This window comes from Geotrypetes seraphini, chromosome 3, assembly GCF_902459505.1.
Source record: "Geotrypetes seraphini chromosome 3, aGeoSer1.1, whole genome shotgun sequence".
Taxonomy (NCBI): Eukaryota; Metazoa; Chordata; class Amphibia; order Gymnophiona; family Dermophiidae; genus Geotrypetes; species Geotrypetes seraphini.
The window spans coordinates 278158006-278185447 of record NC_047086.1 but is presented as its reverse complement, the minus strand read 5'-3'; the positions used below and the strand labels follow the sequence as shown (position 1 = coordinate 278185447).

At 43.8% G+C, this 27442-nt stretch overlaps 1 protein-coding gene across 7 annotated transcripts in view; it reads right to left on the bottom strand.

Moving 5' to 3' along the window:
• Positions 1 to 27442, bottom strand: part of LTBP1 (latent transforming growth factor beta binding protein 1) — a 941660-nt gene that overhangs the window by 725929 nt on the left and 188289 nt on the right. The window lies entirely within an intron of this gene.

Sequence of the window (27442 nt, the reverse complement as noted above, 5' to 3'; positions counted from 1 at the left end):
GGTCGCTCTCCAACTCGGTAGCACGTTCCCTCTGACGCGTTCCCATGCATCAGAGGGAGCGTGCTACTGAGGTTGGAGAGCGGCCTGTGAGGTTCTTTAAAGCCGGCCCCGATCGCAGGCTGCTCTGAAGAAGAGGATCAGTGGTGGTGGCGGTGGCGGCAGCGGCGAGTGAGGGCGGGAGGTGACACGGCGAGGACACGGGCAGGGAGAGAGGGCAGGCGGTGAGTGAGAGGCAGCAGTGAGTGAGGGCGGACAGTGACGCGCCGAGGACAGGTTCTCCTGCTTCATGGCGGTGGGCGGGGCTGCAGGAAGACGTGTGAGTGTGGCGGCAGCGGCAACCCCGACTCCTTCTTCTGCATGGAGGTGGAGAGCGGCTTGCGAGGTTCGCTACAGCAGCTGGCGAACCTCAGCAGGTCGCTTTGAAGAGGAGCGGGAGGGAGGAGTCGCTGGTGTCTTCTGCAAAGTCACACGCAGGCATCGTGAGGACTGGCACAGAAGCACACCTCATGCCACCAGGAATCACGATTTTTGAAAAGCGCATGCATGCTTAGCTTTTTATTATTATTGATGTACAGTTTACAGGTTAAAATTGCCATAGTTATAGTTAAAGTTGTCGTAGCTGACAGCTCTAACATAGCATTAAAATCACTACAGATGGTAATTGTGCTATCTAGCTTCCAATTTTTACAATAAATTAAGCTTGTTCACAGTGGTAGAAAAATAAACATTTACTATACGCTGCACCTGCTTGCAGTATTATTTCTCTGACAAACAGAGTTTGTATCTACCAGAGTTTAAACAGAAGATTAAAATAAAATAAAATAAAATCCAAAACCCTAGTATTTACTAAGCAAGATAATATAACAATCCAACTTGGTAGAAATGTTTTTGTGCCTCATACAAAGGAGCTTATGATGGACTATTCCAGGAGGTCAATCTTCCAAAATCCTCAGGAACATTAGGAACAGTCTTAGAAACTGGCAGTGATGACAGACTTAGCCTGCAGAGGCAAGCTGCCCTCTAAAGCATCAAAGCGAAAATGTAGCTTTGAACTGTATTTGTGTGGTAATGCAAACATGATACGGGTGTTGCTACAGATTTTCCAAAGACAGCAGGACCACCAAGAACAGAAGAAAAGAATGAAAACAGGCACATCATCAGACCTGTGTGCTCTTGCTGATTCATTCCTAGGCGTGGTCTGAAGACGTCTGTCTTGCAAGAATGATACAACTGCAGATAAAATCTACCCAGTCAGTATTCAACCTGTGGAAGTTCAGGAACCGGTTCTGAATCTCAAGGTGTTTGGCGACACCCAGAAGATGTCCAGTTACAGCAAATATTCAGATCTGTACCCAGATAGCATACTTAGGACTGTATTATGGGGTAATTCTGTAACAACCAGGCATCCAAAGAGGACCTGATATGCAAATATTCTACAAAAGAAAGTGGGTGCCTATAGCAGGGGTTCTCAACCCATTCATTCATTCATTCGATTTTCTATACTGTTCTCCCAGGGGAGCTCAGAACACATATGAATTTATTCAGGTACTCAAGCATTTTTCCTTTTCTATCCTGGTAGGCTCACATTCTATCTAATAATGTACCTGAGTCACAAGGAGTTTGAACTAGTGCTGCCCGATTCAGGAAAAAAAATTTCGATTCGATTTTCCTGCCCAATTGGGTGTTTTTTTCAAACATCCTGGTGGATTTATTTTATAGCCTCTTCACCCCTTTTGCTTTCTCCTAACCACACTGGTGCTGTGGTGTAAACAAAATAAACAAAAAAAAATTTTCTTCTCTCTCTTAAATCCTAGCTTAAGTTTGCGGTCTAACACCAGCTCTGACAGGATACACGTTTCAAATCTGATATATTGTAATCACAAAAGGTAAAATAAAATTAGTTTTTCTACCTTTTGTTGTCTGGTCATTCAAATCTTGTTGGTCCCAGGCTCTGGTTGTCTTCTGATAACTTGTTTGCCAGGGTCTCCTTCTTTCTTCTTTCTCCATTCTATCCATCCATCTCTGTCCTCCCCTTCCGTTTCCCTTCCCTCCCCTGGAGGTCTGGCAACTTTCTTTTTTTTCGTCTCCATCCACAGATCAACCTTTTCTTAACTACCCTTTCATCCAGCATCTCTCTCTCCTTCCCCACCACCCCAGGGAACATCAACTCGCCCTTTCTTTTCCCAACTACCCTCCTATCCAGTATCTCTATCCCCCCCTCCACATCATCCCTTGTGTCCAACTTCTCTCCTTTTCTGTTCCTTCCCTCCCTAAATCCCATTGTCCATCATCTCTCTTCCTTTCCTCTATTTTCAGACCCATTATTTCTTCCCCCCCCCCCAAAGTCCGGCATATGCACATCTCTTTGAACCCCCCTTCCCTCCCTCTATGTACTTCTACTCAAGGGCCACCCTCCCCTGGTCTGTTCCACCTTGAGGGTCTGCACCTCCCCCTGAAGACCTGTCCCCCCTCGAAGGCCTACAACCCCCTCGAAGACCTGCCTGCCTGCCTGTCCCCCCTGAAGACCTGTCCTCCCCTTTGAAGGCCTGTATCGGTGCATCCCCCCGAAGGCCTGCCTGCCTGTCCCCCCCTTTGAAAGCCTACATCCCCCCGAATGCCTGTCTGCCTGTTCCCCCTGAAGGCCTGTCCCTCCCTTTGAAGGCCTGCATTCCTCCCGAAGGCCTGCCTGCCTGTCCCCCCCTTTGAAGGCCTGCATCTCCCCCGAAGGCCTAACTACCTGTACCCCCCTTTGAAGGCCTGCATCCCCCCCGAAGGCCTGCCTGCATGTCCCCCCCTTTGAAGGCCTACATCTCCCCCGAAGACCTGCCTGCCTATCTCTTCTGAAGGCTTTTACCCCCCTCCCCCAGAAGGCTGCACCCCCCCCAGAAGGACGCACCCCTCCCCAAAGGACTACACCCCTCCCTCCAGAAGGCCTGCGTGTTCCCTCTGGCCTCCCGAAATCAATCTTCCTAACTTCAGCAGCCTGCAATGAGATCGCTGGCGCTAGCGATCTTTGCAAGCTGCTGTATGGCTTCGGAGCGTCTTCTCTCTGCCGCAGTCCCGCCCCTTCTCTGATGTCAGAGAAGAGGCAGGACCGCGGCAGAGAGAAGACGCTCCGAAGCCATACAGCAGCTTGCAAATATCGCTAGCACCAGCGATCTCATTGCAGGCTGCTGAAGTTAGGAAGATTGATTCCGGGAGGCCAGTGGGGAAGACGAACAGCACAGCAGCGGGAGGCCAGCAGGTAAGCCACTTCCCGATTGACCTTCCCCACTCGCCCTCTAAAGCAGGAGCGGCAGGCCAGCAAAAGGCAACGCTGCCGCTCCTGGTTTAGAGGGTGAGTGGGGAGGGTCAGTGAACGAATCGAGAGGCCTATTTTTTGGCGGGGTAAATCGATTCGAATTGATCCACCCAAAATGAATCAGTAAATCAATTTGAATCGTGAATCGGGCAACACTAGTTTGAACCCACAACCTCAGGGTGCTGAGGCTGTAGCATACCGCTGCTGAATTTTTGTACCAGTGAGAACTGCATTCTTTGTGTTTAAATACTCTGGATTGTTTGGTAAGCTGTCACACTAGAGCAGGTCTGCTCAAGCCTGGTCCTCGAGATCTACTGGCAGGCCAGGTTTTCAGGATATCCACAATGAACATGCACGAGAGAGATTTGCATACCAAGAAGGCAGTGCAGGCAAATCTCTTTCATGCATATTCCTTGTGGATATCCTGAAAACCTGGCCTGCCAATAGATCTTGAGGACTGGACTTGGACAGCCCTGCACTAGAGAGAAGCTTGCATAGTTGATGTAGATATCATGAAAACTTGGCCTGCCTGTGGATCTCGAGGTAGCCCTGTTCTGCAATTTAGTCGACTCTGCTTCATTTTTGGCTTCACTCTCAATACTCTAGATTCTCTGTGCTTCACCTATGCTTTCATGACTAGTTTTGCCCCTAAAACCTCTACTGGAAGACATGTCTTTGCATCTAAAATATTTTGATGAAGGAATACTTCCCCTTATTACTCTTATTACTTATTATTTCTTTACATTGTGAAATTGTTTTTTCTTTGTTTACGAGATGCTACCCAAAATTTCAGGGAATTCCATTGTAAAAAAAAAATTGCTTACCCAAACTCCTAGTTTCCACCGTCTCCTTCAAAGTAGTACCCTTGAGAATGTATACAGCGATCCCAGCATTTTTCGCATTAGTCCATGCATCTATGGAAGTCATCTTGGGTGAGTGCCTTGAGGACCTCCTGAAATTCTGCCTGGATCTCTTCAATCATGTTAAAACAGCGCCCTTTCCATTGTAATTTCATTTTGGGGAATAGGGAAAAATCACAGGAGGCAAGGTCGGGCGAACAGGGAGGGTACGTAATCACTGTAATGTTTCTGGAAGTTCTGACCAGACAGAAACACGATGGGCCTTCTGTTCACCAGTTAGCAGTCTTGGCACAAATTTCACAGAAATGCGTCTCATGTTCAATTCATCCGACATAATTTGTTGAACTGTCCCATATGACTGTCCTACTATCTCACAAACATCGTGGATAGTTTGCCTACGATCTGCACGAACTTGCCTACGATCTCATGAACTTTTGATATGGTTTCTGGTGTTGACGGTCGACCGGAGCGATCATCACCATGGACTGATGTTCGCCATCTTTGAAGCGTTTGTACCAAAGAAAGGTTTTGCTTTGGCACATGGCATTATCTCCAAAGGCTTCCTGGAGCATACGATGGGTTTCTGCAACAGTTTTTTAAAGTTTGAAACAAAATTTGATGCAGTAAAATTTGCTCAGTAAAATCCATCATATTGAAATCCGCCGAGTCACTAAAACACAACCTTACAAAATCGCACAGAACAAAACAATGCGACCATTCATCTGCACACCCGTTGGCACACTGATTCACATAGGGCTCCTTTTACCAAGGTGCGCTAGCATTTTTAGCGCACACTGCATTGCCGCACGTGCTAACCCCGTGCTACACACCAAAAACTAACGCCAGCTCAATGCTGGCGTCAGCGCGCACTAAGCATGCGCTAAAACCGCTAGCGCAGCTTAGTAAAAGAAGCCCATAGAATACTGCAAGACACCTCTAGTGGTGGACGGGCTGTTCACATTCCCCGAACTTTGGGGTAGCATCTCGTATGTCAGACTCAAGCACTGAAGGCAGAAAGCACTAAAGTTTTAAAAGGTTTGTTTTAAGAATCTGGCACTTGTAAGGGGCAGATCACCGCACTGGAAGCTTAGACATCTATATTCTGAAAGTAAAACACACCTAAAAATTATTTCTGAATAATGGAGTCCTTAATTTTTGGCTCCTTAAACAGTGGCATCTGAAATCAGGCCTGCTGTGGATTTCCATTAATCACGGTCTCTAGCTTCATTTCCTAGCCCCCATTCAATTTTAAAATGCCTAAATTTAGGTGAAGGCAGGATACTAAAGGCTGGTACAGTAGTTTTCCTTAACTTTCAGCAGGGAGACTTCAATACTGTAAAATGAGGAAAACTGTTAGAATAAAAGGAGCAGCTGCAAAAGTTAAGACTTCATATCAGACAGACATTGGAAGCCTAGACCAGATGAATAAGTGGTTCAAATTCAACCCATGCCAGACGGCACCTTAAAAATTGCTGACTGCTGCCAGCTGAATATCGGGCTCTAAACATACAAATAGAAATGGTTTAATGGGACAGAGCCAACATGGGTTTAGCTACGGAAAGTCTTGCTTCATCAAGCATTTTTTGACAGAGTTAATAAACATGCAGATAAAGATCATCAACTGATATAGTATGCCTCTATTTTCAGAGAGCATTTGATCTGATCCCTCCTGAGATCATTTTAAAAAATCATGGATAATAGGCAATTTCCTAATATGGACTGGGGACAGGGCCAACAGATGGGAAAACAGCAGTAAATTTATTTATTTAAGACATTTTAAATCCACCTTTATCCAAGGTGGCTCACAATATCACATACACGTTTCAGGATTTAAACATCTTAAAAATCAAATACATCAGCAAAAATCATAAGATTATACCATCTCAACTCCTAAATTACATCTCAACCACTCATCTCAACTTTTAAATTACATTTCAACCACTCATCTACTACATTACTTCAATAAAGCAGCACAAATCTGATAACCTACAAAAAAGATGATATTCAGAAGAAAAAGTATTAACTTAAGAAGCAGGATATTAGCTTAGAAAAGCTTGAACAAATGGATCTTGAAGATGGGTCTTAAGCAACTTTTTAAATTGCAATAGATTTCTACAAAGGCGTAATGTACCAGACAATGCATTCCACATCAATGGTCCAGCTATAGAGAAACATGAATTTTTGGTCCGTACATATTGTACAATATTCACCCTTTGTTGTGTCTAACAACCAACAATTCTGTGACTTCAGTGTCCTTGGCAGAATATATAGTGTTAGGCATTTTGAAAAATAATTTGGTAAGGTGTCATAAAAACCTTATTGGACAAGTTTCAAAACTTTGAATTGGATACGAAACAATATCGGCAACGAATGCAATCTTTTAAAAATAGGTGTAATATGTTCGTATCGAGATACTCCAGCCAGTAGCTGGGCAGCTGGGTTTTGTATCATTTGTAATGCTTTAATATGTACTTGAGGTAAACCTGGAGAGATACCATTACAGCACCCAAGGAATACGTACTGGGATTGATGTTTTTCACATGTATAAATGGCCTGTTCACTGAAAGCTGAATTGCAAGTTAGACCAGAGACTGACACCCATTCTGGAAGACTTAAGAGTCTTTCGCTGTTACCATTTGGCTTTCTGAAGAAATTTTGAAACGTGGCACATCAAGGCCAAAGAACTGTACACAAAAGATAAGTGCTTTTTCAATAATACAATCTTTCAAGTCATGCACATATAAAAGTGTGTTAAGTTGGAAGTTTTGCAATGATTGTGTGGTGAGGTTTTTGGGGGACTTTCTGTCCCCTTTTTCCTCCATGTCTCTGAGCACAATCTATCCACTGATTAAAGTATAAGAAATATGGAGTTTCAAGAGGACTTTTAAGAAGTTACAGCAATTACACTAGCGTGTTTTTTGTTTATTTTCTTGAATTTTTTCATGCTGTTTGATTTTTGAAGTTATTTTCCTCCTGTGTAGTTTTGACAGAATCTAGACACAAGCATTCATACCAACTCTAGGAATGATGTAAGTACATGTTCCTCAAATTAAGTTGAGTTGTCAGCCACTTTTACTAGCATTTTATAAAGAAAATTAGGTGCCTATCTTTCTTTATAACTAAATTTGAAATAGGTGCAGTTTTTCTGCCTTAAGCTAAGCATGTAGTTATAAAAATTACCCTTCATGTGACAGTAAAAAAGGATGATCAGAATAAGAAGTGGAAAAAGACTAAAGAGATTAGAGAACTGAATACTTGCGTTGGCCATTGAATTGCTATTTACTTTAGGACTGTGATTTAGCAGATCTAAACTAAAATCATCACAGCTCTGACCTCCCTCTATCCCTTCAGTATACAGATAGTGTCAGGTTGATTAGATGGATTTCCAGCCCAACACTATCCATAAGGCATCTGAAAATCTATGGATAACAGAGCTATACATTCCTGAATTTAGACAATAAAATATCTAGGCTGCATCCTTCTAAGCCCAAATTTAATAAAGATTTCACACAAAGTCAGAGCAGTCATTGTTTTCTCTCTTGACAAGTCAATTTTTCAAGACCAGCCTGATCAGACATAAGGCGATATACAAAAGGCTATGATAAGCCTTGCGGCATGCAATAATTTACTTATAAAAGGTTTTTTTTACAGCTTAAACTACCCCAGTAGCCAAAAAACAGATACCAGTAATATAAATCTTTTCTTTTGTGGCAGGCTAGAAGATCTGTGCATGTCTGTAATGTTACCATACAGGGAGATGTGTATCAACATGTCTACATTCCCTCCAATACAGTATACTAAAGCCACTGCATTTGTAAAATATCGGAAATCCATATGTATAGTGTAAAATTCCAAACACATGATTTCTTTATATAGCACATAGATCCACACGTAGAGTTTGTTTGTTTACATTTTCTTAGGTTAAATTGTGTTGTTATAAAAGATTTCTTGAGAGAACTCTCTCTTTTCAGGCTGCTAAATTGAATGGTTGGTTTGGAAAAATGATGCTAGGAGCTTCCTCCTATCTTTGATTTTAGAAAATTATTGAAGACCCAATTATTTGATAAATTTGTATCCTAATTGTATTCTGTTGTCTTTTTAAAATTACTTAGCTTCTCCGTGTGAAAACAGCCAGCAAATTATGACTTCATTCGAATGATGACTTCGTCCTACGGGACTCCGTTTCGGGGCCATTTTCTACCTTGCTCTCCAAGCTGCGTCGGAGGAATTGAGAGACTCAGCTCAGTCAAGTTGTTCCTGAAGAAGGGGGTGTGCACACCCGAAATGGAGTCCCGTAGGACGAAGTCACCATTCGAACGAAGTCATCATTTGCTGGCTGTTTTCACACGGAGAAGCTAAGTACTTCCAGATTGTGTTTGGCTTGGCTAGATTTGGACACTTATTTTTCCTTTTGGCCCCCTGGTTAGGGGACAGAGACAATCACAAACTTAGTTACTTGAGTGTGTTTGTTTGATTATTATATATATTGTATATTTTTTCACACTCTGCACGTTTTTGATGCACTTTATTTATTCATTCACGCGGAGAGAGCCCGGGGATGTTTCACAGTTAACACTCTTCTGGGTGTAAGCCCGTGACAGCCTTTCCCTGGGAATTCCCAGCGGTGGCTGTGTGACTGAGGGCTCTCCCGCTTCAACAATTTCAAATTTAAGCTAGTGGAGTTCTTCGTTTGCCTTTGCCTCTTTCCCCTATCCATTTTCGTCTCTTGGGGTTTGGGAGGTTTTTGCCTATTTTGAGATTTTTCTACCTCCCTCTCTTTAGGGTTTCATTTTTTGTTTTTTAAAATTTTATGCATTTCTTTTTATTATCTGATGAATTCTTCACTGTATGATCAGTTTTTATTTGTTGTGAACCGCCTAGAACCATTCCTGGTTAGGCGGTATATACAAAATAAAATTATTATTATTGTCCATATATCGCAAGATTAACGCGCCGTTTATTTTGTCCCAAACTATGAATCAGTTAAGAATTTCACTTTTGAATAATAGAAAAGGAAGTGTTATCACCATCAGTTTTATCATTTTAAGCAAGTGCTCTGAATATTTGATAATTCTTTAAAGATCCACAATGCTTCTAGGACAGTGGTCCCCAAATTATGGGTCAAGACTCCAAATGGAGTCATATCATCAGAGGATAATACTGAAACAGTGCAGCTCCTCTTTGCTCTAGGTCTCCGCTGCCAACAGTGACAGTCAGTATGGGCTCAGTAAGAGTGAATGTTCACAGGCCCTGTTCCCACCTCTTCCTATTAAGCTGGAAAACCGTGCAGAGTCCCAGGCTTTGCAAGAGAATGTTGACACACTGGATCGTGTGCTGGCTGGTGTTAGTTTTGCAGCTGTCTTCCTGTTTGAATAAGGGATAAAGATAAAGTAAATGACAGAAAGGCAGGGGTGCTGTCTTTTTCATCATCATCTGGTGTCATACATTTTCAAGTGCTTACATGAGGTCATACTTGGTCAATGTTTGGGAAACATTAGACTTATCTTGACAAGTCAGATCATGGCAAAGCCACAAATATAAAAAATGTATATGAACTGATAGCTGAAATTCTGTGGCAAGCAATGCAAAAAACCCACAAAAATCAGATAACCCAAAAAAATGGTTATATACATCATTGTTTGAGTAATGTGCCTACTGTGTGAATAATATTTTCTCCTTGATTTAGCCCAACAGAGGTTTATATCATCCTTCTATTAAAGTGTTGGCAAGTGCTTAGAAATAGAGATTTTCTTCATCCGAATTTGAAATAATTCACTTGCAATCTGAAGCAGTTACACTGGCAATATATCACTTTATTATATATGAGTGACATATTATATATCAGATGATGTATGACATTGGTAGCTCAGCTTTCTTTAATGCACCTCTTACAGCCTGCACCTCTCCCTCCCATTCAGTCAGATCAGCTGTTTGAACTGCAGTATTCATTAGATCAACTGCCAGTTGCAGGAGGAGTAGGTAAAATAAGCACGTTGAGTTCAGCTGCATAAGAAATGGGAGGAATACAGAAGTGCTGGCAAAGGCAGGAAATTATTTTCTGTCCTCCCTACCTCTTTATGGACTCTTGAGGACTTAAGGATTTTTCTGGATAATTTATTATAAAACTTAGTAAGCCGTCATAAATTAAATAGATGCCAAAATCTGCAATAAAGTAGACACCCTTAATGGTGTAAAAGAGGAAGGACCTAGTAAAGCTTGCAGAATGGTCTGAAATTTGTTAACTAAGATTTAATGCTATGAAATGCAAGGTCATGCATTTAGGCTGCAAAAACCGGAAAGAAACAATAGTTTAGAGGGTGGACAACTTTTGTACACAAGAATGGGACTTGGGTATGTTAGTATGTGACAATCTTAAGGTGGCCAAACAGGTTGAAAATGTAACACCAAAAGCTAGAAGGATGTTTGGGTGCATAGGGAGAGGAATGGCCAGCAGGAAAAAGAAGGTATTGATGCCTCTGTATGAGACTCTCATGAGACCTCATTTAGCATATTGTGCATAATTCTGGAGACCACACCTTCAAAAAGATATAAACAGGGTCAATGGTCTATGTCATAAAGCATACAGGGACAGGCTTAAAGATTTCAATACATATACTTTGGAGGAAAGGTGGGAGAAGGGAGATGTGATAGAGACATTTAAATACCTACATGGCATAAATACACTTGAGGTGGATCTCTTTCAACTGAAAGTAAACTCCAGAGAGAGAGGGCATGGGATGAAGTTAAGAGGAGAAAGGCTCAGGAGTAATCTAAGGAAATACTATTTTTTACAGAAAGGGTGGTAGATGTGTGGAATAATCTCCCAGTAGAGGTGGTAAAGACAAAGACTGTGTCTGAAAAATACAAGAAAGAATGGAACAGGCACATGGGATCTCTTAGGGAGAGAAGGAGACTGATGTTGCGGGTGGGAAAACTGGATAGGCCATTTGGCCTTTATCTAACTTCAAGTTTCTATGTTTCTAAACAGATAATTAAAGAATCTTGATTGATATCCATTGATCAAATGCAGCATCAGAATCTTTAATTTATGGATTTTACATAAATTCAACAGAGTCTTATATAATTATTTTGTAAGCAAAAGCTGCCCTGCTTTCTCTATACATTCCTGGTCTGTGAGGTCCAGGAAGCAGGAGCAGGGCCTGAACACTCTCATAAGAACATAAGAATTGCCGCTGCTGGGTCATGCCCAGCAGTCCGCTCCCGTGTACGTTCTGGTTTAGCAGGAACTTGTCTAACTTTGTCTTGAATCCCTGGAGGGTGTTTTCCCCTATAACAGCCTCTGGAAGAGCGTTCCAGTTTTCTACCACCCTCTGGGTGAAGAAGAACTTCCTTACATTTGTACGGAATCTATCCCCTTTTAACTTTAGAGAGTGCCCTTTCGTTCTCTGTACCATGGAGAGGGTGAACAACCTGTCTTTATATACTAAGTCGATTCCCTTCATTATCTTGAATGTTTCGATCATGTCCCCTCTCAGTCTCCTCTTTTCATCCGAGGGTATCTTCTGCAGGGCCCTCCCTGATCATTCTCTTCCGCCTGCAGTTTAGCTTCCATCACCACCAGTGCATTCAGGTCATCCATCACTAGAGTTACCAGATTGTGCATCTTGTAAAGGACACGTAGCCCTGCCCCATTCCATCCTCGGGCCCGCCCCTAGATCTGCCCTGTTCTACCCCGCTCCATACTGCCTCCCAACCCAAGCCCCACACAAATCTCGTTTCTTCGGGCTGGGTCTGGAATGCATCTGCCAGATTTTGGAAGTTCCAGATTTTGGAAAAGTCATCTGGACAGTCCTCTGAAAAGATGACATGTCCAGGTAAATCCTGATGTCTGGTAATCCTATCCGTCACCCACAGGTGTGCCCTACTATCCCCACAAAAACCACGTAGTGCCCCCTCCCCTGACAAATAACACCCAGGCTCTCACATTCCCTCAGACTCACACAGCAACAGCTGTACTCACCTCCATATACATTCCAGACACACTCTCCAGCTCCTGATACACAGTGCAGACACACAGAGACAGAATGGTGACACAGAGCACAGTGATTGACTGGGAGTGGAGATGGAATGAAAGGTGAGTTAGAGACAAGAAGCAGGTAGAAGGGGTGGGGAAAGGTAGTGGCTGGGGTTTGGCAGACAAAAGAGTTAGCAGACAAAAGAGCAGGACTGATTAGGTGAAGGTTCAAACATGGACATAGACTGACAGGAAATACAACAGCTCTCAGCAATTCTCCAGTAGTTCAGATAAATGCTCACTTCTTGCACACCAAACTCCAACACAGCCAAATTGCTAATGGGTCAAGACATTTTGTTCCTCACCTTATTCACTTTCAAAGCAGGTCTAAATCTGGGTGTGTTGTGGGATGCCCAAATTAATCATTTTATTATCTGTTATGGTGACAGAATGTACGTCCCATAATGAAGACCATGTCACGCCTCTATCATGCCCACTCTGCAGATGTCTTGATTTCAGCAACTAGCATTGTATAACACTTTTAACTTTTCTACTTATTCTTAACTACTTTTCTAACCTTTCTACCTACTTTTAACTTTTCTAACTATTTTCTGTATGCCCAGTAGGTGCAAACTGCCACTTAAATTAAGATTTTACAACCTAACCTTGTGATGCGGGAGCGGACCGCTGGGCAGGATGGACCTATGGTCTGCCTCAGCGGAGGCAACTTCTTATGTTCTTATGTTCTTAAAACAAACTTTTTTCATTCTCCCATGCAATGAGTAATTCTATAAGAAGCTGGCTAGTTTTAGGCATCAAAAAAGCATTTAAATTATGATATTTTAGTTATTTATGGGCTTAAGTGGCCACTTTTATTGACCTCTTATAAATAAGAACTAGTGGAAAAGTACCGTAGTTTTCACTCCATAAGATGCACCCGACCATAAGACGCACCCTAGATTTAGAGGAGGAAAACAAGAAAAAAAACCCATTCTGAACCAAATTCTCCCTGCCAGGCTCTGTACCCTGTCTCCCCTCCCCCCCCCCCAATCTGGTGGTCTAGTGATAGGCTGGGACAGGGCACAGGGCAGGCAGGGACATGGCACAGAGCAGGCAGGCCTAGTGGAAGGCAGGCATGCCCCATAACCCCCACATGCCCCCAGTACCTTAAATCATCCCCCACGTACCCCCAGAACCTTTTTTAATCATCCCCAATACCTTTAATCATACCCCCTTGTACCTTTTTAATCCTATCCCCCCTTTGTACCTTTAATCATAGCCCCCTTGTACCTTTTTAATCCTATCCCCCCTTTGTACCTTTAATCATAGCCCCCCTTGTACCTTTTTAATCATATCCCCCCCTTTGTACCTTTTTTATCATATCCCCCTTGTACCTTTAATCATAGCCCCCCATTGTACCTTTAAAAAAAACTGTACCTTTTTTAAAATTCTTCCCTCCCTCGACGGCTCTGTATCATTTCCTGGCAGCGGGCGTACAAATCAGGAGCGCAGCAGTCAGGCCCAAGCTTTGCATGCTCCCGCTTGGGCCCGTGCCACTTTCTGAATGCCTGGGATGTTTTGCATTTCTACGGGGGGAGGAAGCGGTGGGCAATGTTTAAAAAGCTGGTTCGCGGGGAATTAAAATATTGCACCTTCGCTTCATAAGACGCACCGAGATAAAAAGTGCATCTTATGAAGTGAAAAATATGGTATATGCCACTTGATGGTGCATATTTTGCTATTGGATGTGCGCATGGCCGAAGGACACAGCTGAGAACCTAAATTATTGTTTATACACATATGTGTTAACCTCTATGCATGAGCATGTATTTTATTATTTTAATTTCAGCATATTATATACTGTATGTATGTCATCAATCAAAATTCTTGGATGATGTAAGTGATTGTGCCTTAAAGCAGTGTTCTTCAACTACCAGTCTGAGGACCGGTGTCGGTCCACAGAAATTTCCTGCCGATCTGTGCAGGGCCGGCAAGATTGATGTGCAAAAATTTCCTGTCAGTAGTCTGTGTAAGGCCGGTAAGATCAGGGCTTCCTCCCCTCTGCTCTCAATACTTGCCTGTAGCATCAGAGTAGCGCAATTCACTTTGGCAGCCTTGGGGCTTTTGATGAGTCATGAGCCACCTCTGATGATGCAACTTCCTCTTTCCTCAAAGGCGGGTGCGACCCATCTAAAGCCCTAAGGCTAACGAAGTGAATTGCTGTGCTGACGCTACTGCAGGCAAGTACTGAGAGCTGCTCTTCCCCTGTTCCTCTTTATAGTTTTGGTTGATTAATCATGGGTTTTTTCAGAAGTAGAATATTGGTTGTACCTATTTTGTTAAGTTGCTGTACTCTCTTTCATGGACCTTTGTACTTTTTACTTCTGTAATTTGACTGTTGTTTTATTTTGTTCATAAAATCAATAAAATTTTAAGTGGAGAATATATCAGATTTGAAATATGTATCCTGCTAGAGCTGGTATTAAACATAACTGGGGACTGCAAAGCCCAAACAGTACTTCTTTAGCTTCCAGCTGGCTTAGGGCTCTCTCTGACCAGGGGGCAGTTGCCCTAGTTGCATTCCCTAACACTATTCCTGTCATGTGTGACTGCGGTATTCTGTTAGCATGATATTTCTGTGTAGCATTCTGTAATAATTTGGCTTATTCAGTTTTCTTGATAGTAGAGGGGATATATGTGAAGGGGAGGGGAGACAGGGGTTTTGTTGATCCTTGCTTTGTATTATTTGTATTTATAAAATGACAATTATACAGAATATTGTTTCTTTTTATATTTTAATAAAATACGTTCAATATAAAATCATAACTATTTGAGGCCTGTGTGGATGGGATCAGATGGTTTGTGAGGACCAAGCTCGCGAAGATGGGGTTTTTTATTTCAGTCTTAGTAGTTTGCCGATCCACAAAATAATTCTTTTTTTTCCACCAGTCCATAGGTGTAAAAAGGTTGAAGAACACTGCCTTAAAGCATGGGAATTTTCAGTCATTTGCACTACTATTCTATAAAGAAACATAGAAACTTACTTTTCTTTATAGAACAGGCTTAAAATAGGCATCACAATCAGTTCCTATAGTGCATGCCCTGCTACAGAATTACCCTTATTTTGTGGTCAAAACAAAACAAAACAAAACAAAATGTTAATTTCATTACAAGATTACTTGTAGATGCATCCCTTTAAAAGCAAATTAAAGGTTGGCAGATGCACAATACAAATTCTTAAATTAGTAGACGTTTCAAAAGACTTTAATCATGGGGTCTGATTGTTATCTGAGCCCCTATAGTTCTAGGCCCTACCACAGTTTCCAATCTTTTTTTCCCAGGAATTGACAGCCTCCCAAATATCACATAATGCCTTTTCTTTCTTTCTAACTCAACAAGTATAATTTTATTTTCATTACCTAAGTAGTTGAGAATGTATGTCTGGGGGCAAAATGGCTGAAAACTGAAGAAAATGGCCTGGGAGAAAAATGATGAAAAGTCATATCCAGTTCAAAAATTGTCTAGCTCAAACAAGGGGACCCAGTGAAGTAAAGCCTCCCTCCCCCCTCCAAAAAAATGACTCAATATCATGGGCAGCAAAATAACTTTTGTTTGGTGGAGGAACTAATTAACCAAAGTACATCCCATCACCAAAGCTCTTTACCTAGTGATAACATATAGGGCAAAATGTTTGCTGAACCATGGCCCACCCCCAATGTAAATCTATCCTATTAAATCCAAAAACTGAGAACTACCAATACAAAAACCAACACAACAATATATAATGAAAATATATGTGAATAAGAAGATGCCCTCAGATTAAAAAACAAAACCCAGAATCTAATCTAAATGTGCAGCATATAGAAAAACTAATGTTGTCTTAAAGGTGACCTGAGTTTTCTCATTCATAGGGTTAATTTCCACCATGTGTCATAAACGTGAGGTTTTTTTAAATATATATAATATTTTGAAATTGTTGCTCATAAGTGGTTTTTGTTTTTTTTTTACATGTTTTATCTAGTAAATTCAATATCTTCAACGGAACACACTGATGGAAAACTCTCGAAAATCTCTCCAATTGTTCCAACTGAGTTTGCGAAAGTGAAGAAGATACAAACATAAGTCACTCCCCTAAAATTGCTCAACACCTTGGGTTTCATTTAGAAAACTGCTTCATGGACTTGGGTGAAAAAAAGTGTCCAAAATGAAGAAAAAATCTTGCTCTCCTGGACATCGCCCAACCTTCCTCTCTGTCAGAGATAGCCAGGAGAGCAAGATATAAAAGAAAAAAAATCTCACATTTATAGCACTTGGTGGTGATTAGCCTTATGAATGAGAAAACTCAGGTCACATTTAAGACAGCATTAGTTGTTCTATATGCTGCAAATTTAGGTTAGTTTTTTATCTGAGGGCATCGCCTCATTCACATATATTTTCATTATATATTGGTTTGTGGGTTTTTGTATTGGTAGTTCTCAATTTTTAAGATTTGATGGGATATTTCAGGGAAACTGCTCCAGACCTGGTGTCATTGTGCTTTCATGGGAATGAAGAATCTCTGTCTGGCTCCCTGGAAGGATCTCTGAGATGAGGCTCCTCCTGAGTATTGCCAAAAGCGCCTGGAGCCATGAAAATTAGACCTCCTGGAGCTTCTATAAGTTTGTGGTCTGTTATCAGGTAGAGATTTCGGCTGGTGTTCTGCCACAATGGTCCTGAGATCGTTCAGTCCCTTTCCAAACAACATTTGTCCCTTGAAAGAAAGCCTTGGAGGTGGAATTTCCCACCCATTGCCTGATCCAGAGCATTCTGCGGGCTAAGATCGAAAAAGTCAAAACTTTGCTCATGACTCTGATGTTATCGTAGAAGCATCAGCTATGTAATCCACTCTAGCTAAAAGGAGCTAGGAAAAAGGCTCACCAGCTCAAGTCCCCGCAACCTATTATGATAGGCGAGTGTCACAAAGGAAGCTGCTGCAGCCACTTTGATTCTCAAGGCCAGTGCTTCAAACTGTCTTAAGAATCACATCCCACTCTTCTATCCTGCAGATCCTTTAATACCACACCTCCCTCACTTAGGAGGGACGTGTGTTTAAGTTACCTGCACTATCAAGGAATCTGCCTTGGGTTGAGCGAACAGCTGCTGACACTCCTGTGCCATCAGATACAGCCAAGCCATTATCTTAGCTAGTTTAAGGGACCCTTCAGGAGCATCCCAATGCTCCGTGAATAGTACACTGATATCAGAATGCCAGGGAAACGAAGAAGGCTGGGTTCTCACTCTACTCATTATAGAACAAGGAGCAAAGGGGATCTGCTGGTAGTCCAAGTTTAACTCCCACAAAGAGTCAGCGATAAGCTCTAACAGAGCTCAGAGTCTGAACAGGCAATGGACCATGGGGTCATCTCCTGGATCGAAGGCCACCACTGTATCTTGCACATTCACCCCTGCATCTTCTGACAGGGAGGGCTCACTCTGTGACATTAAAGGCATCCAAATAGACCCCTCCCCATCCTCTGAATCTCCCTTAGAAAGGCCCACTGGGTCCTGGCCAGCCTCTGACACAGAGGCAGACACACCCTGGGAGCCTCAGCCTCCTTGTGCGCCTCCAGTTAGGACACTGGTCTTTGACCAAAGGGTTGCCGCGTGAGCGGACTGCTGGGATTGATAGACCACTGGTCTGACTCGGCAGCGGCAATTCTTATGTTCTTATCCATCCAGATAAGCTCTCTACATTAGATTTACAAATTCTGGAGAAAATACCATAGTAGGCAGTGCAGTCTCCTTTAGATGACTCCAGCTTGCATCTCTTGAGATCCACAGCCTCTGCACCCCTGTGCTTAGGATGACCACCATTCCAGAGCTCTGGAAGGGATTTATTCCCAACCGATGGACACCCTCGGCCCCAGAGAGCAAAGGGGAGGCTAACAAGACTACTCCCACCCCCTCCTTATGGCACGTGATGCAAGGGCATTCTTTGGGCAACCATCCAATTCAAACCTGGCATTAATTAGAGTTAAAGGAGCCCAAAGACTCCAACCATGACAGTTTTGAGGCAAAATGATAATTGAACGTTCTGGAGAGCTTTTTAAAAATAAATAAATTTTTAAAAATCAGAAAATCCAAGATGGCCACCACAACATTTTTGTGCCAAAAAACAACTCTAAAATGCTTGAACAAACAGCAGTTTTAAGATAATGAAAATATTTTTTTTTATATCAGCTAAGACTGTGGAAAAGCAACAGTAAGGGCCAGATTCTGTAATGGGTGCCTATAAATATGGTGCCTATCATCTGCCAATCACTCTTAGGCACCCATTACAGAATCACGCTTAGTGGCATCTAAGAGGCTCATTTTCAAAGCACTTAGACACGTGGAGGGGCATAATCAAAAAAAGCGTCTAAGTCCCCTTTTGGCCTAAGGCCCTAAGGCCCTGATTCTCTAAAAGTGCGTCCCAATTTTAGGCAGCTGTAGACGTCCTACAGCTGTCTAATCAGCCAATCGGGATGCATGTTTTTTTTTTTTAAATGCTCCCCAGGCAGGCCTGAAGGCGCCTCCGGGAGCCTATGGAGACGCGCAAGATGCCTAAGCTCGTCTAAGGGCCTTAGGCGGGCCTTAGGCTGAACCTAGGCGGCCCTACGCGTCTCCCTAGTAGATGAGAAGCTTAAAAATGTAGGCCAGCAAAATGCTGGTCTACATTGTAAGTAGACGCGGCCGCTATACTTATCGCGGCAAGGGATCTCTCTGCCGCTATAAGTATAGCGGGCCGCGGCCTGTCCGATCTCTGGGAGGAGGGTGCCCAATCCTCCTGCCCGAAGACGCACCCCCCTCCCCGACACTACCGACCGCTCCCCGACACTACCGACCGCCCCCCCTCCGACATTACCGATCTCCACCCCCAGACAATATCGGTCGCTGGCAGGAGGGTGCCCAATCCCTCCTGCCTGAAGACGCACCCCCCCCCCGGCGCTAACAACCCCCACTCCACCAAACCTGTTCTTACAGATGGGTCTTGCACGTCGAGCAAGCAGGCACGCCTCGTCGAAATGAGGCGGGCCCGCCCCTTCCCGGCCCATCCCGCCGAAGCCTAAGGCCTGATTGGCCCAGGTTCTAGAAGCCTGGACCAATCAGGCCTTAGGCATAGCGGGTCCGCCCATCCCCACTTAATCTAAGGCCTGATTGGCCAATCAGACCTTAGACTTAGTAGGGATGGGCGGACCCGCTATTCCTAAGGCCTGATTGGTCCATGCTTCTAGAGCCTGGGCCAATCAGGCCTTAGGCTTCGGCGGGATGGGCTGGGAAGGGGCGGGCCCGCCTCATTTCGACGAGGCGTGCCTGCTTGCTCGACGTGCAAGACCCATCTGTAAGAACAGGTTTGGTGGAGTGGGGGTTGTTAGCGCCGGGGGGGGGGTGCGTCTTCGGGCAGGAGGGATTGGGCACCCTCCTGCCAGCGACCAATATTGTCGGGGGGGGGAGATCGGTAATGTCGGGGGGGCGGTCGGTAGTGTCGGGGGGGGGCGGTCGGTAGTGTCGGGGAGGGGGGTGCGTCTTCGGGCAGGAGGGTTTGGGCACCCTCCTGCCAGTGATCGGTCAGGGGGCCACGGCCCGCTATACTTATAGCGGCAGAGAGATCCCTTGCCGCGATAAGTGTAGCGGGCCGCTCTAACCCGCGTCTGTAACATGGACGCCGGTTACAGAATCGGGGTTTAGTTTAGGCCGATTCTGAATAGGATGCCTCTCCCGGGCGTCCTATACAGAATCAGGGCCTAGGTGTCTTGCGGGCCTCGCCTTCAATATAGGCGGCCTGCCTGGGGAGCATTTTTTTTTTTAAAACGTGCATCCCGATTGGCTGATTAGACAGCTGTAGGACGTCTACAGCTGCCTAAAATCGGGACGCACTTTTAGAGAATCAGGCCCTAAACGTTCAACCCAGAAGCAGGGAAAGTGTCCATAACCAAAACAAACGTCCATGTTTTGATTATGGCCTTCCTCTGCCTAAACACCCAATCTCCACTGCGTCTAAATGTACACCCACACCACGTCTACACATTTTAGCCATAATGAAACAAAAAAACGCCTAAGCCCCAAACGTCCAACAGAAGGGCTTTTAGGCGAAGGAGGAGCCAGTCCTTCGCCTAAAAGCTGGATTCTGTAACCGGTGTCTGTCAAAAACAACACCGGTTACAGAATCTCCCCCCCCCCCCAATGATCCAGGCAGGAGGGTGCCCAAGCCCTCCTGCCATGTACACCAACCCCCACCCCTCCCGACACGATCGGGGCAAGAGGGAGCCCAAGCCCTCTTGCCTTGCGGCAGCCTAGACCCCCCCCCCCCCCCCGACACGATCGGAGCAAGAGGGAGCTCAAGCCCTCTTGCCCCGCGGCAGCCTAGACTCCCCGACACGATCGGGCCAGGAGGGAGCCCAAGCCCTCCTGGCCCAGGCGACCCCCTACCCCACCCCCCACTACATTATGGGCTGGAGGGATCCCAGGCCCTCCTGCCCTCGATGAACCCTCCTCCCCCCAATGTCTGCCCCCACCAGAACCCCCGATCGCCCCCCCCAGCCAACCCGCGACCCCCCGGCCGACCCCGCGACCCCCCCACCCCCACCCCCACTCTCCTTCCCCGTACCTTTTTTACGTTGGCCGGACAGACGGGTGCCAAACCCGTCCGTCCGGCAGGCAGCCCACAGAAGAATGGGGCCAGATTGGCCCAGCCGTACCAAAGCCCCGCCTACTGGTGGGGCCTAAGCGCCTGGGCCAATCAGAATAGGCCTGGGAGCTTTAGGCCCCTCCTGTGGGTGGGGCCTTAGCCACATGGCCCGAGCTTGATTATGTCACTTTGTAGATCTTCGCAATCCCCCTGTGTCTTCACTACTCTGAATAACTTTGTATCGTCCGCAAACTTAATCACCTCACTTGTACCAATGTCCAGATCGTTTATAAAGATGTTGAAGAGCACGGGTCCAAGGGGATCACGAACAGATCGGAGAAGGTTATCATGCCGCTGTACCAGGCCATGGTGCGCCCTCACCTGGAGTACTGCGTCCAGCACTGGTCGCCGTACATGAAGAAAGACATGGTACTACTCGAAAGGGTCCAGAGAAGAGTGACTAAAATGTCAAGGGGCTGGAGGAGTTGCCGTACAGTGAGAGATTGGAGAAACTGGGCCTCTTCTCCCTTGAAAAGAGAAGACTGAGAGAAGACATGATCGAAACATTCAAAATACTGAAGGAAATAGACTTAGTAGATAAAGACAGACTGTTCATAATCTTCAAGGTAGGGAGAACGAGCGGACACTCTCTAAAGTTGAAAGGGTATAGATTCTGTACAAACGTGGTCTAAGTCACAAAAAAAACACCTAAACTCACCAGATAAGCATTGAAAACACATAACACAGACCCACACACACTACCTCAGTGATCACCGACTCCCCCCCATAAAAATATTAATCACATCTTTGAAATTCCATCTCCAAGCCATCATCACCTGGCTGCCTGGCATAGGAAAGCCTAGTCATCCAGCACTGAGGCAGCTTAAGTCGTCTTGGGGGTGGGTTAGGGACCCATAGAGAGGAGGACACATGCCCATAGGCCCCTGTAATCAATGTATTGATACTTAAACATGTGTTCTCTCTCCTATACACCCCAAAACCCTTTTGTACTGGCATATAAGTGGCTCCTGCAGCCATAAGGGCTATTGGGGTGGTAGATAAGTGGGTCTAGGGGATTCTGGAGGTGGTTTGGGGGGACTCACTGTAACCTATAAGGGAGCTATAGGGAGGAGAAGACATGGCACCCTTTTTGTGAAGTTCACAGCAATGCCCTGTAAGGTACCCCACTATTTAGGTGGCATGTCTGGGTGTGCAGTCCATCACTTTGCAGACCCCACCCACATCCAACAGGGCTTGTTCTAGGCGTTTTGGACTTAGACGAAAAGTTGGATGAAAATGTGGTATAAAGATGGATGGTTTAGCGGCTTGGACGATCAGATCGGCAGGACGTATAATTAGACGATTTTCGAAACGAAAAAAAAGTTGGACGTATTTTTCGAAAATGTGTCTTAAGCTTTTTTTTTACTTTGGACAACTTGCGAGTTGGACATAAACGGACTTAGACATCCCTTTCGATTATGTCCCTCTATGTGTGTATTTTTATCTGTGTTGGCTTTCAAAGTGAAATCTCGTACAGTATATTCATTTTGAAGCTTTGAAAATTACTCCTACGCTTTGCTATGCACTTATTTTATGAGTTACTTCATATTCTTACATTTTATATTTATTTAAATAAGACCACCAAAGATAATGAGAAAAACCCAAAACATCAAACTGAAACATGCTGCATTATTGGAGGAAAATCTTAAATTCATATGCGCCAATCATAAACTGAAAGTAACTGCTAAAGCATAAATACTGTGAAGGCGCCAAAACCTGACTTTTGGAGCTTTTTGGAATTTCAGATTAAGGATTGTGTACCTGTATCAGCAATCAAGGGAATCCAAAAAAATCTGCACAGATACAATAGGAAAAACAAAGCATTACTCCAGGAATCATACATCCATCAAACCCAAGCACATGAATAGTTATAGAGAAATGAACTAGAATCAAAAGGATAATAGATTAATAGCTGCAGCCGAGAACAGTGAATTAGGGACAAAATGGTTCAGAGCAAGCACACAAAAACTTGGAAAACCAATAGATAGATTACATTTAAAAATGAGCTAGAAATAGGTACACATCTCACAGGTAGTTGTTAAAGTTTTGATGGCAGAAAAGTGGCACATCTCATCCATTGGAAATTATATAAATACTATAACATTGCTATACCAGAAAACAGAGAAACAGCGAAAAATGAAGGCAGATAAAGACCATATGGCCTATCTAGTCAACCTATCCATGCCATTTACTATCCCTTCCTCTCCTTTAAAGATCCAATTTACTTAGCCCAAGCTTTCTTGAATTCAGATACATTTTTTGTCTCGACCACCTTCACTAGGAAGCCATCCCATATATTCACTACCCTTTCCATGAAAAAGTATTTTCTGAGGTTACTTACATTTTCACCTTCATCCTATACCCCTCATAATAAACTTGAAACTTGATTCCAGAGCTTCCTTTCAACTGAAAGAGACTCGCTTCATGTGCATTTATATATGTAGATATTTAAACATCTTTACCATATTGCCCTATAACGCCTTTCCTCCAATATATACCTATTGAAATATTTAAGTCTCTCCTCATAAGCTTTATGGCAAAGACCACTGACCATTTTAGAAACCTTCCTCTGGACTGACTCCATCCTGTTTATATCTTTTAGAAGGTGTGGTCTCCAGAATTCTACATAATATTCTAAATGAGGTCTCACCAGAGTCTTATACAGGGGCATCATTACCTTTTTACCTACTGGCCATTCTTTTCCCTTTGCAACCAAGCATCTTTCTAGCTTTTGCTATCACCTTAGAAACAGTTGGAAACAGGATACTGGGCTTGATGGACCTTCGGTCTGTCCCAATATGGCAATTCTTATTTCTTTTCTATCTGTCTGGCTATCTTATGATCATTACTTATGATCACACCTGTTCCACTCCTCTTTCGTGCATAAAAGCATTAAGATCACAACACTGTGCGTTCAAGAAGAAAAATACCTGAATGGCATTGATTATAGAGGTGTCAGTTCCAAACAATTATTCTGTGAATTGGGTAGAGAGGGTCAGAGATCCTTAACTACTCAGAAATGCAGTCAGATGCCAAGAAAATATAGCAGAAAAATACAGAAACATTGTATTGAAAGCCATAGGTCTGATCAAAAAGAATTCTCAAATACACTTGGATAGTCCGTCAATCATTCATGTTACAACTTATGAATCCCAGAAGGAAGTGATTGTAATCAGTGTTGCTCAACTACTACTGAAAATAAGACCTACCCTAAAAATAAGACCTAGCATGATTTTCAGGGTAGGTTTTAATATAAGCCCTACCCTTGAAAATAAGCCCTAGTCGCCAGCAGCAGCAGCTGCGCTCCCCTCCCCCATCTCTCCCTCCCATCCAAACTGCGAGACCGAAATAAATACTTTATGACAAACCGGCAGCGTCGGCAGCAATCTAGACAGGCTGCTTCGCAGCCTTCTATCTTCCGGGCATTTTTCTGCCGTTCTTCTGCCGTGTTGCCCATTACCCCCATATTACTCTATGAAGACACATGTTACTGTGTATCTTCCCATGAAGTACCTCAGATATACCAGAATTCTTGAGCAGAAAAAGGAGACACATGTCATTGCGTCATACTTTAAGTACACACTTTTAATTTGTATTTTTTTGTTTCGATCAATTAAACTTTTTTTTTTTTTTACTGAAGTGATACATCCAAGGTCTGAGAAGGGTAGAAAGGTTGCCATTCTCTTGGCAGAAGAGCTTTTCTCAAGAGTTTTGGCTAAGGAGACCTTTCCTCCCACTCTCTTGGTACGTATGTTGCCTTGGCAGCCATCTGGTAGGGGGGAACGGCTTAGAAAACTGTAGGAATTCCACTATTAAAACTATAAAAATGTATACAAAGTAAAATGTATATCATTCAACAACTGAAACCTTTCAGCCTGTGAAAGAAAAGCATTCTTGAAGGGGGGGGGAAGGGTGAGAAGGAGACAGACTAAGCATAGGTCAAGTGGTTTCCTCGAGGACACCCTGTACCAGCAGCTGAGGCAGGATTTGACACTGGTCACTGGAAGACTCAAGTTTCACAGCTCAGCTCTTTGCTCTTACCAGATGGTATAGCCAGCCATGATGCCCAGCTTCCAAGCTGGCAATGTCTTATTTCAATTCACTGCTTCTGAGGTATTCTGAACATCTGACGCTCTCATTGCAAAGGTGCCTAAACATGTCAGCTCAATATAGTATTGAAAGAACCATGCACTCCCAAATATTAAAAGAAAACATAGCAATTTATATAGTATATTTACAAAGCAGATGATGGCAGAAAAGACTAACGCCTGCCCAGTTAAACCCGCCCACTCTGCTAGCTATGAAAGCCTGACTGCTTGTCACATATCATTCTTTATCTACACAGTTTTTGTTTTCTTCACCCTTGGCTTTCTGCCCTCCTAGGCAGGTAAGCACAGAAGATTCTATACTTAATCCAACATGCAATCGCATATCCCACACCTTCCCAAGCTGTGTAATAAACTAAAACCTACCAAACTAGAGAGACTGTTGGCTAAATATACAGTTCGTATCACCAGTTTAACAATAAAAAGGCAAACATGCTTCCTAAATCCCTCCTCCCCGTAATAAGTCAGGACCAATAATGATATTGTTTATGGAGCCCTGTAGCCTCCTAGCACGAACCTGGCCACGGCCTGCATATCATTTGATACTGCTCCTTTCATCCACACTAGTTTTTTTGGTGTTTTTTTCAGCACTGCTCCTCTCACCTCTACCTGAGGGAATGAAGGGTGGATTGCTTTCACCACTGCAGTCTCACAGTCTTGTTCCTGTCTCTCCCATAAAATATAATTTTGAATTTAACTCACACTTTTTTCAGTAGTATGCTCAAAGTCAAGCTACATTCAAGTATAGGAGGTATTTCCTGCTCCCAGAGGGCTTACCATCCATACGTGTATTCGAGGTAATGGAGAGTTAAGGAGCTACAGTGGAATTTAAACCCTGAAAATCTGCCCACCACAGTTCTAGGGGGGCAGATTTCAGGACAGCAGGAAGCCCAAACATATTAAAACTTACAAAAACATGTGTCAGAACTTTCAGATGAGGAACTGATTCATCAAAGCCCTTCTCCACTGCACTGGCAATACCAACTGACTGAAGAACAGAAACACCACTTGAAAGCATGAGGACCCCTCTCGCCCCAAGTTCAGGGGTTGGGGGACAATGAAAAATTATTTTGCTGGAATATACTTCAGACACATAGGAGGGCAGAAGTTACAAAACAGGAATTAAAAACTAGAGATAGGCACCAATAAAAGGTTTGGGGGTTTTTTAGGGTTTCAAAATGAATGTCATTAACAGTGTGCACAATTGTATATATTGTGCACTCTTAAAAAAAAAAAAAAGTGTACACTATATGCAAATGGGCTCAAATTCTCTATAGTGTGTCATAAATTAGGTGATGGTAGGTGTCCTACTACCACTTAACTTATAACACTAGCTAACTAACTCTCAAACTCATAACTTCTATCTAACTCATAACTTCTATCTAACCAACAAGCTACTAAAACACTTCTCTCTAGACAAACAGACTTCACAAATCACTCTATTCCCATACCACTTCAACAGGCAGACAGGCTATCCTCCAACCTTTAATCAGCACACTAACCTTTAATCAGCCTGACCTCTCTAGCACACTAACAAACAAACTTCCTTAACTGACAAATAACTAACTGGTAACTAACTACTCTTATCTTATCTAAAAAAAATAAAATAAAAAAAAAAAAAATTTAATTTAAAATTAAATATTTCATAAATCTTTGTGAATGGCAGGTAGAACTAGAAGCAGCAAGACTTCAATCAAAACGGGTAGTTCAGCCACCGAGAGTACCCAGGGGATGGCTATGGTCCGAGTACAGATGGAAGGGGAACCAGGACGGTGGGCAGAGGCCTCTGTACAGACCGAGGCCATCCCCTCAAAGATGGCTACAGTCTCAACGCAGACAGAAGTAATTGATCAGCCGGACAAAAGCCTGAGCCTGAGAGGAGGTTCAGCGCTTAAGGAGCATCCGAGACGACGAGACCTTCATCGATGGAGTCATCCAGGAGCTGTCACAGATCACGGAACAGGAACCCGACAAGATCACCCTGGGAACACCCAAAGCATCCAAACCTGCTAACTTGAGACAAACCGTCGGAATGCAGGAAGTTACTGGAGACGCTGACTCCTGGCAGCTAGTGACTTCCTCCACAGGAAAACGCAGAGGACCTAACTCTGTCTCTTTTTCTCACATACAGGGCAGCTCTACATCGACACCTCAACTTGTCCTGAGGAACAGATATCAGTTGCTACAAGAAGGTCCTGAGAACGAAGTACAAGAAGTTGTTCAAGAAGTTGTTCGGCAGACGGTTCCAGCTCCAAAATCAACAGTAAGACCCACCCCAAAGAAGCGCAGAGTAGTGGTCATCGGAGATTCGCTGCTGAGGGGCACCGAGGGACCAATTTGCAGATCAGACCTACAATCAAGAGAGGTCTGCTGTTTGCCAGGGGCCAGGATCCGGGATGTAACCGCTTGCCTTGACAGACTCATCAAGCCCCGAGACCACTTCCCCATGATTCTAATCCACGTTGGAACCAACAACACCGCCAGGAGCACCCC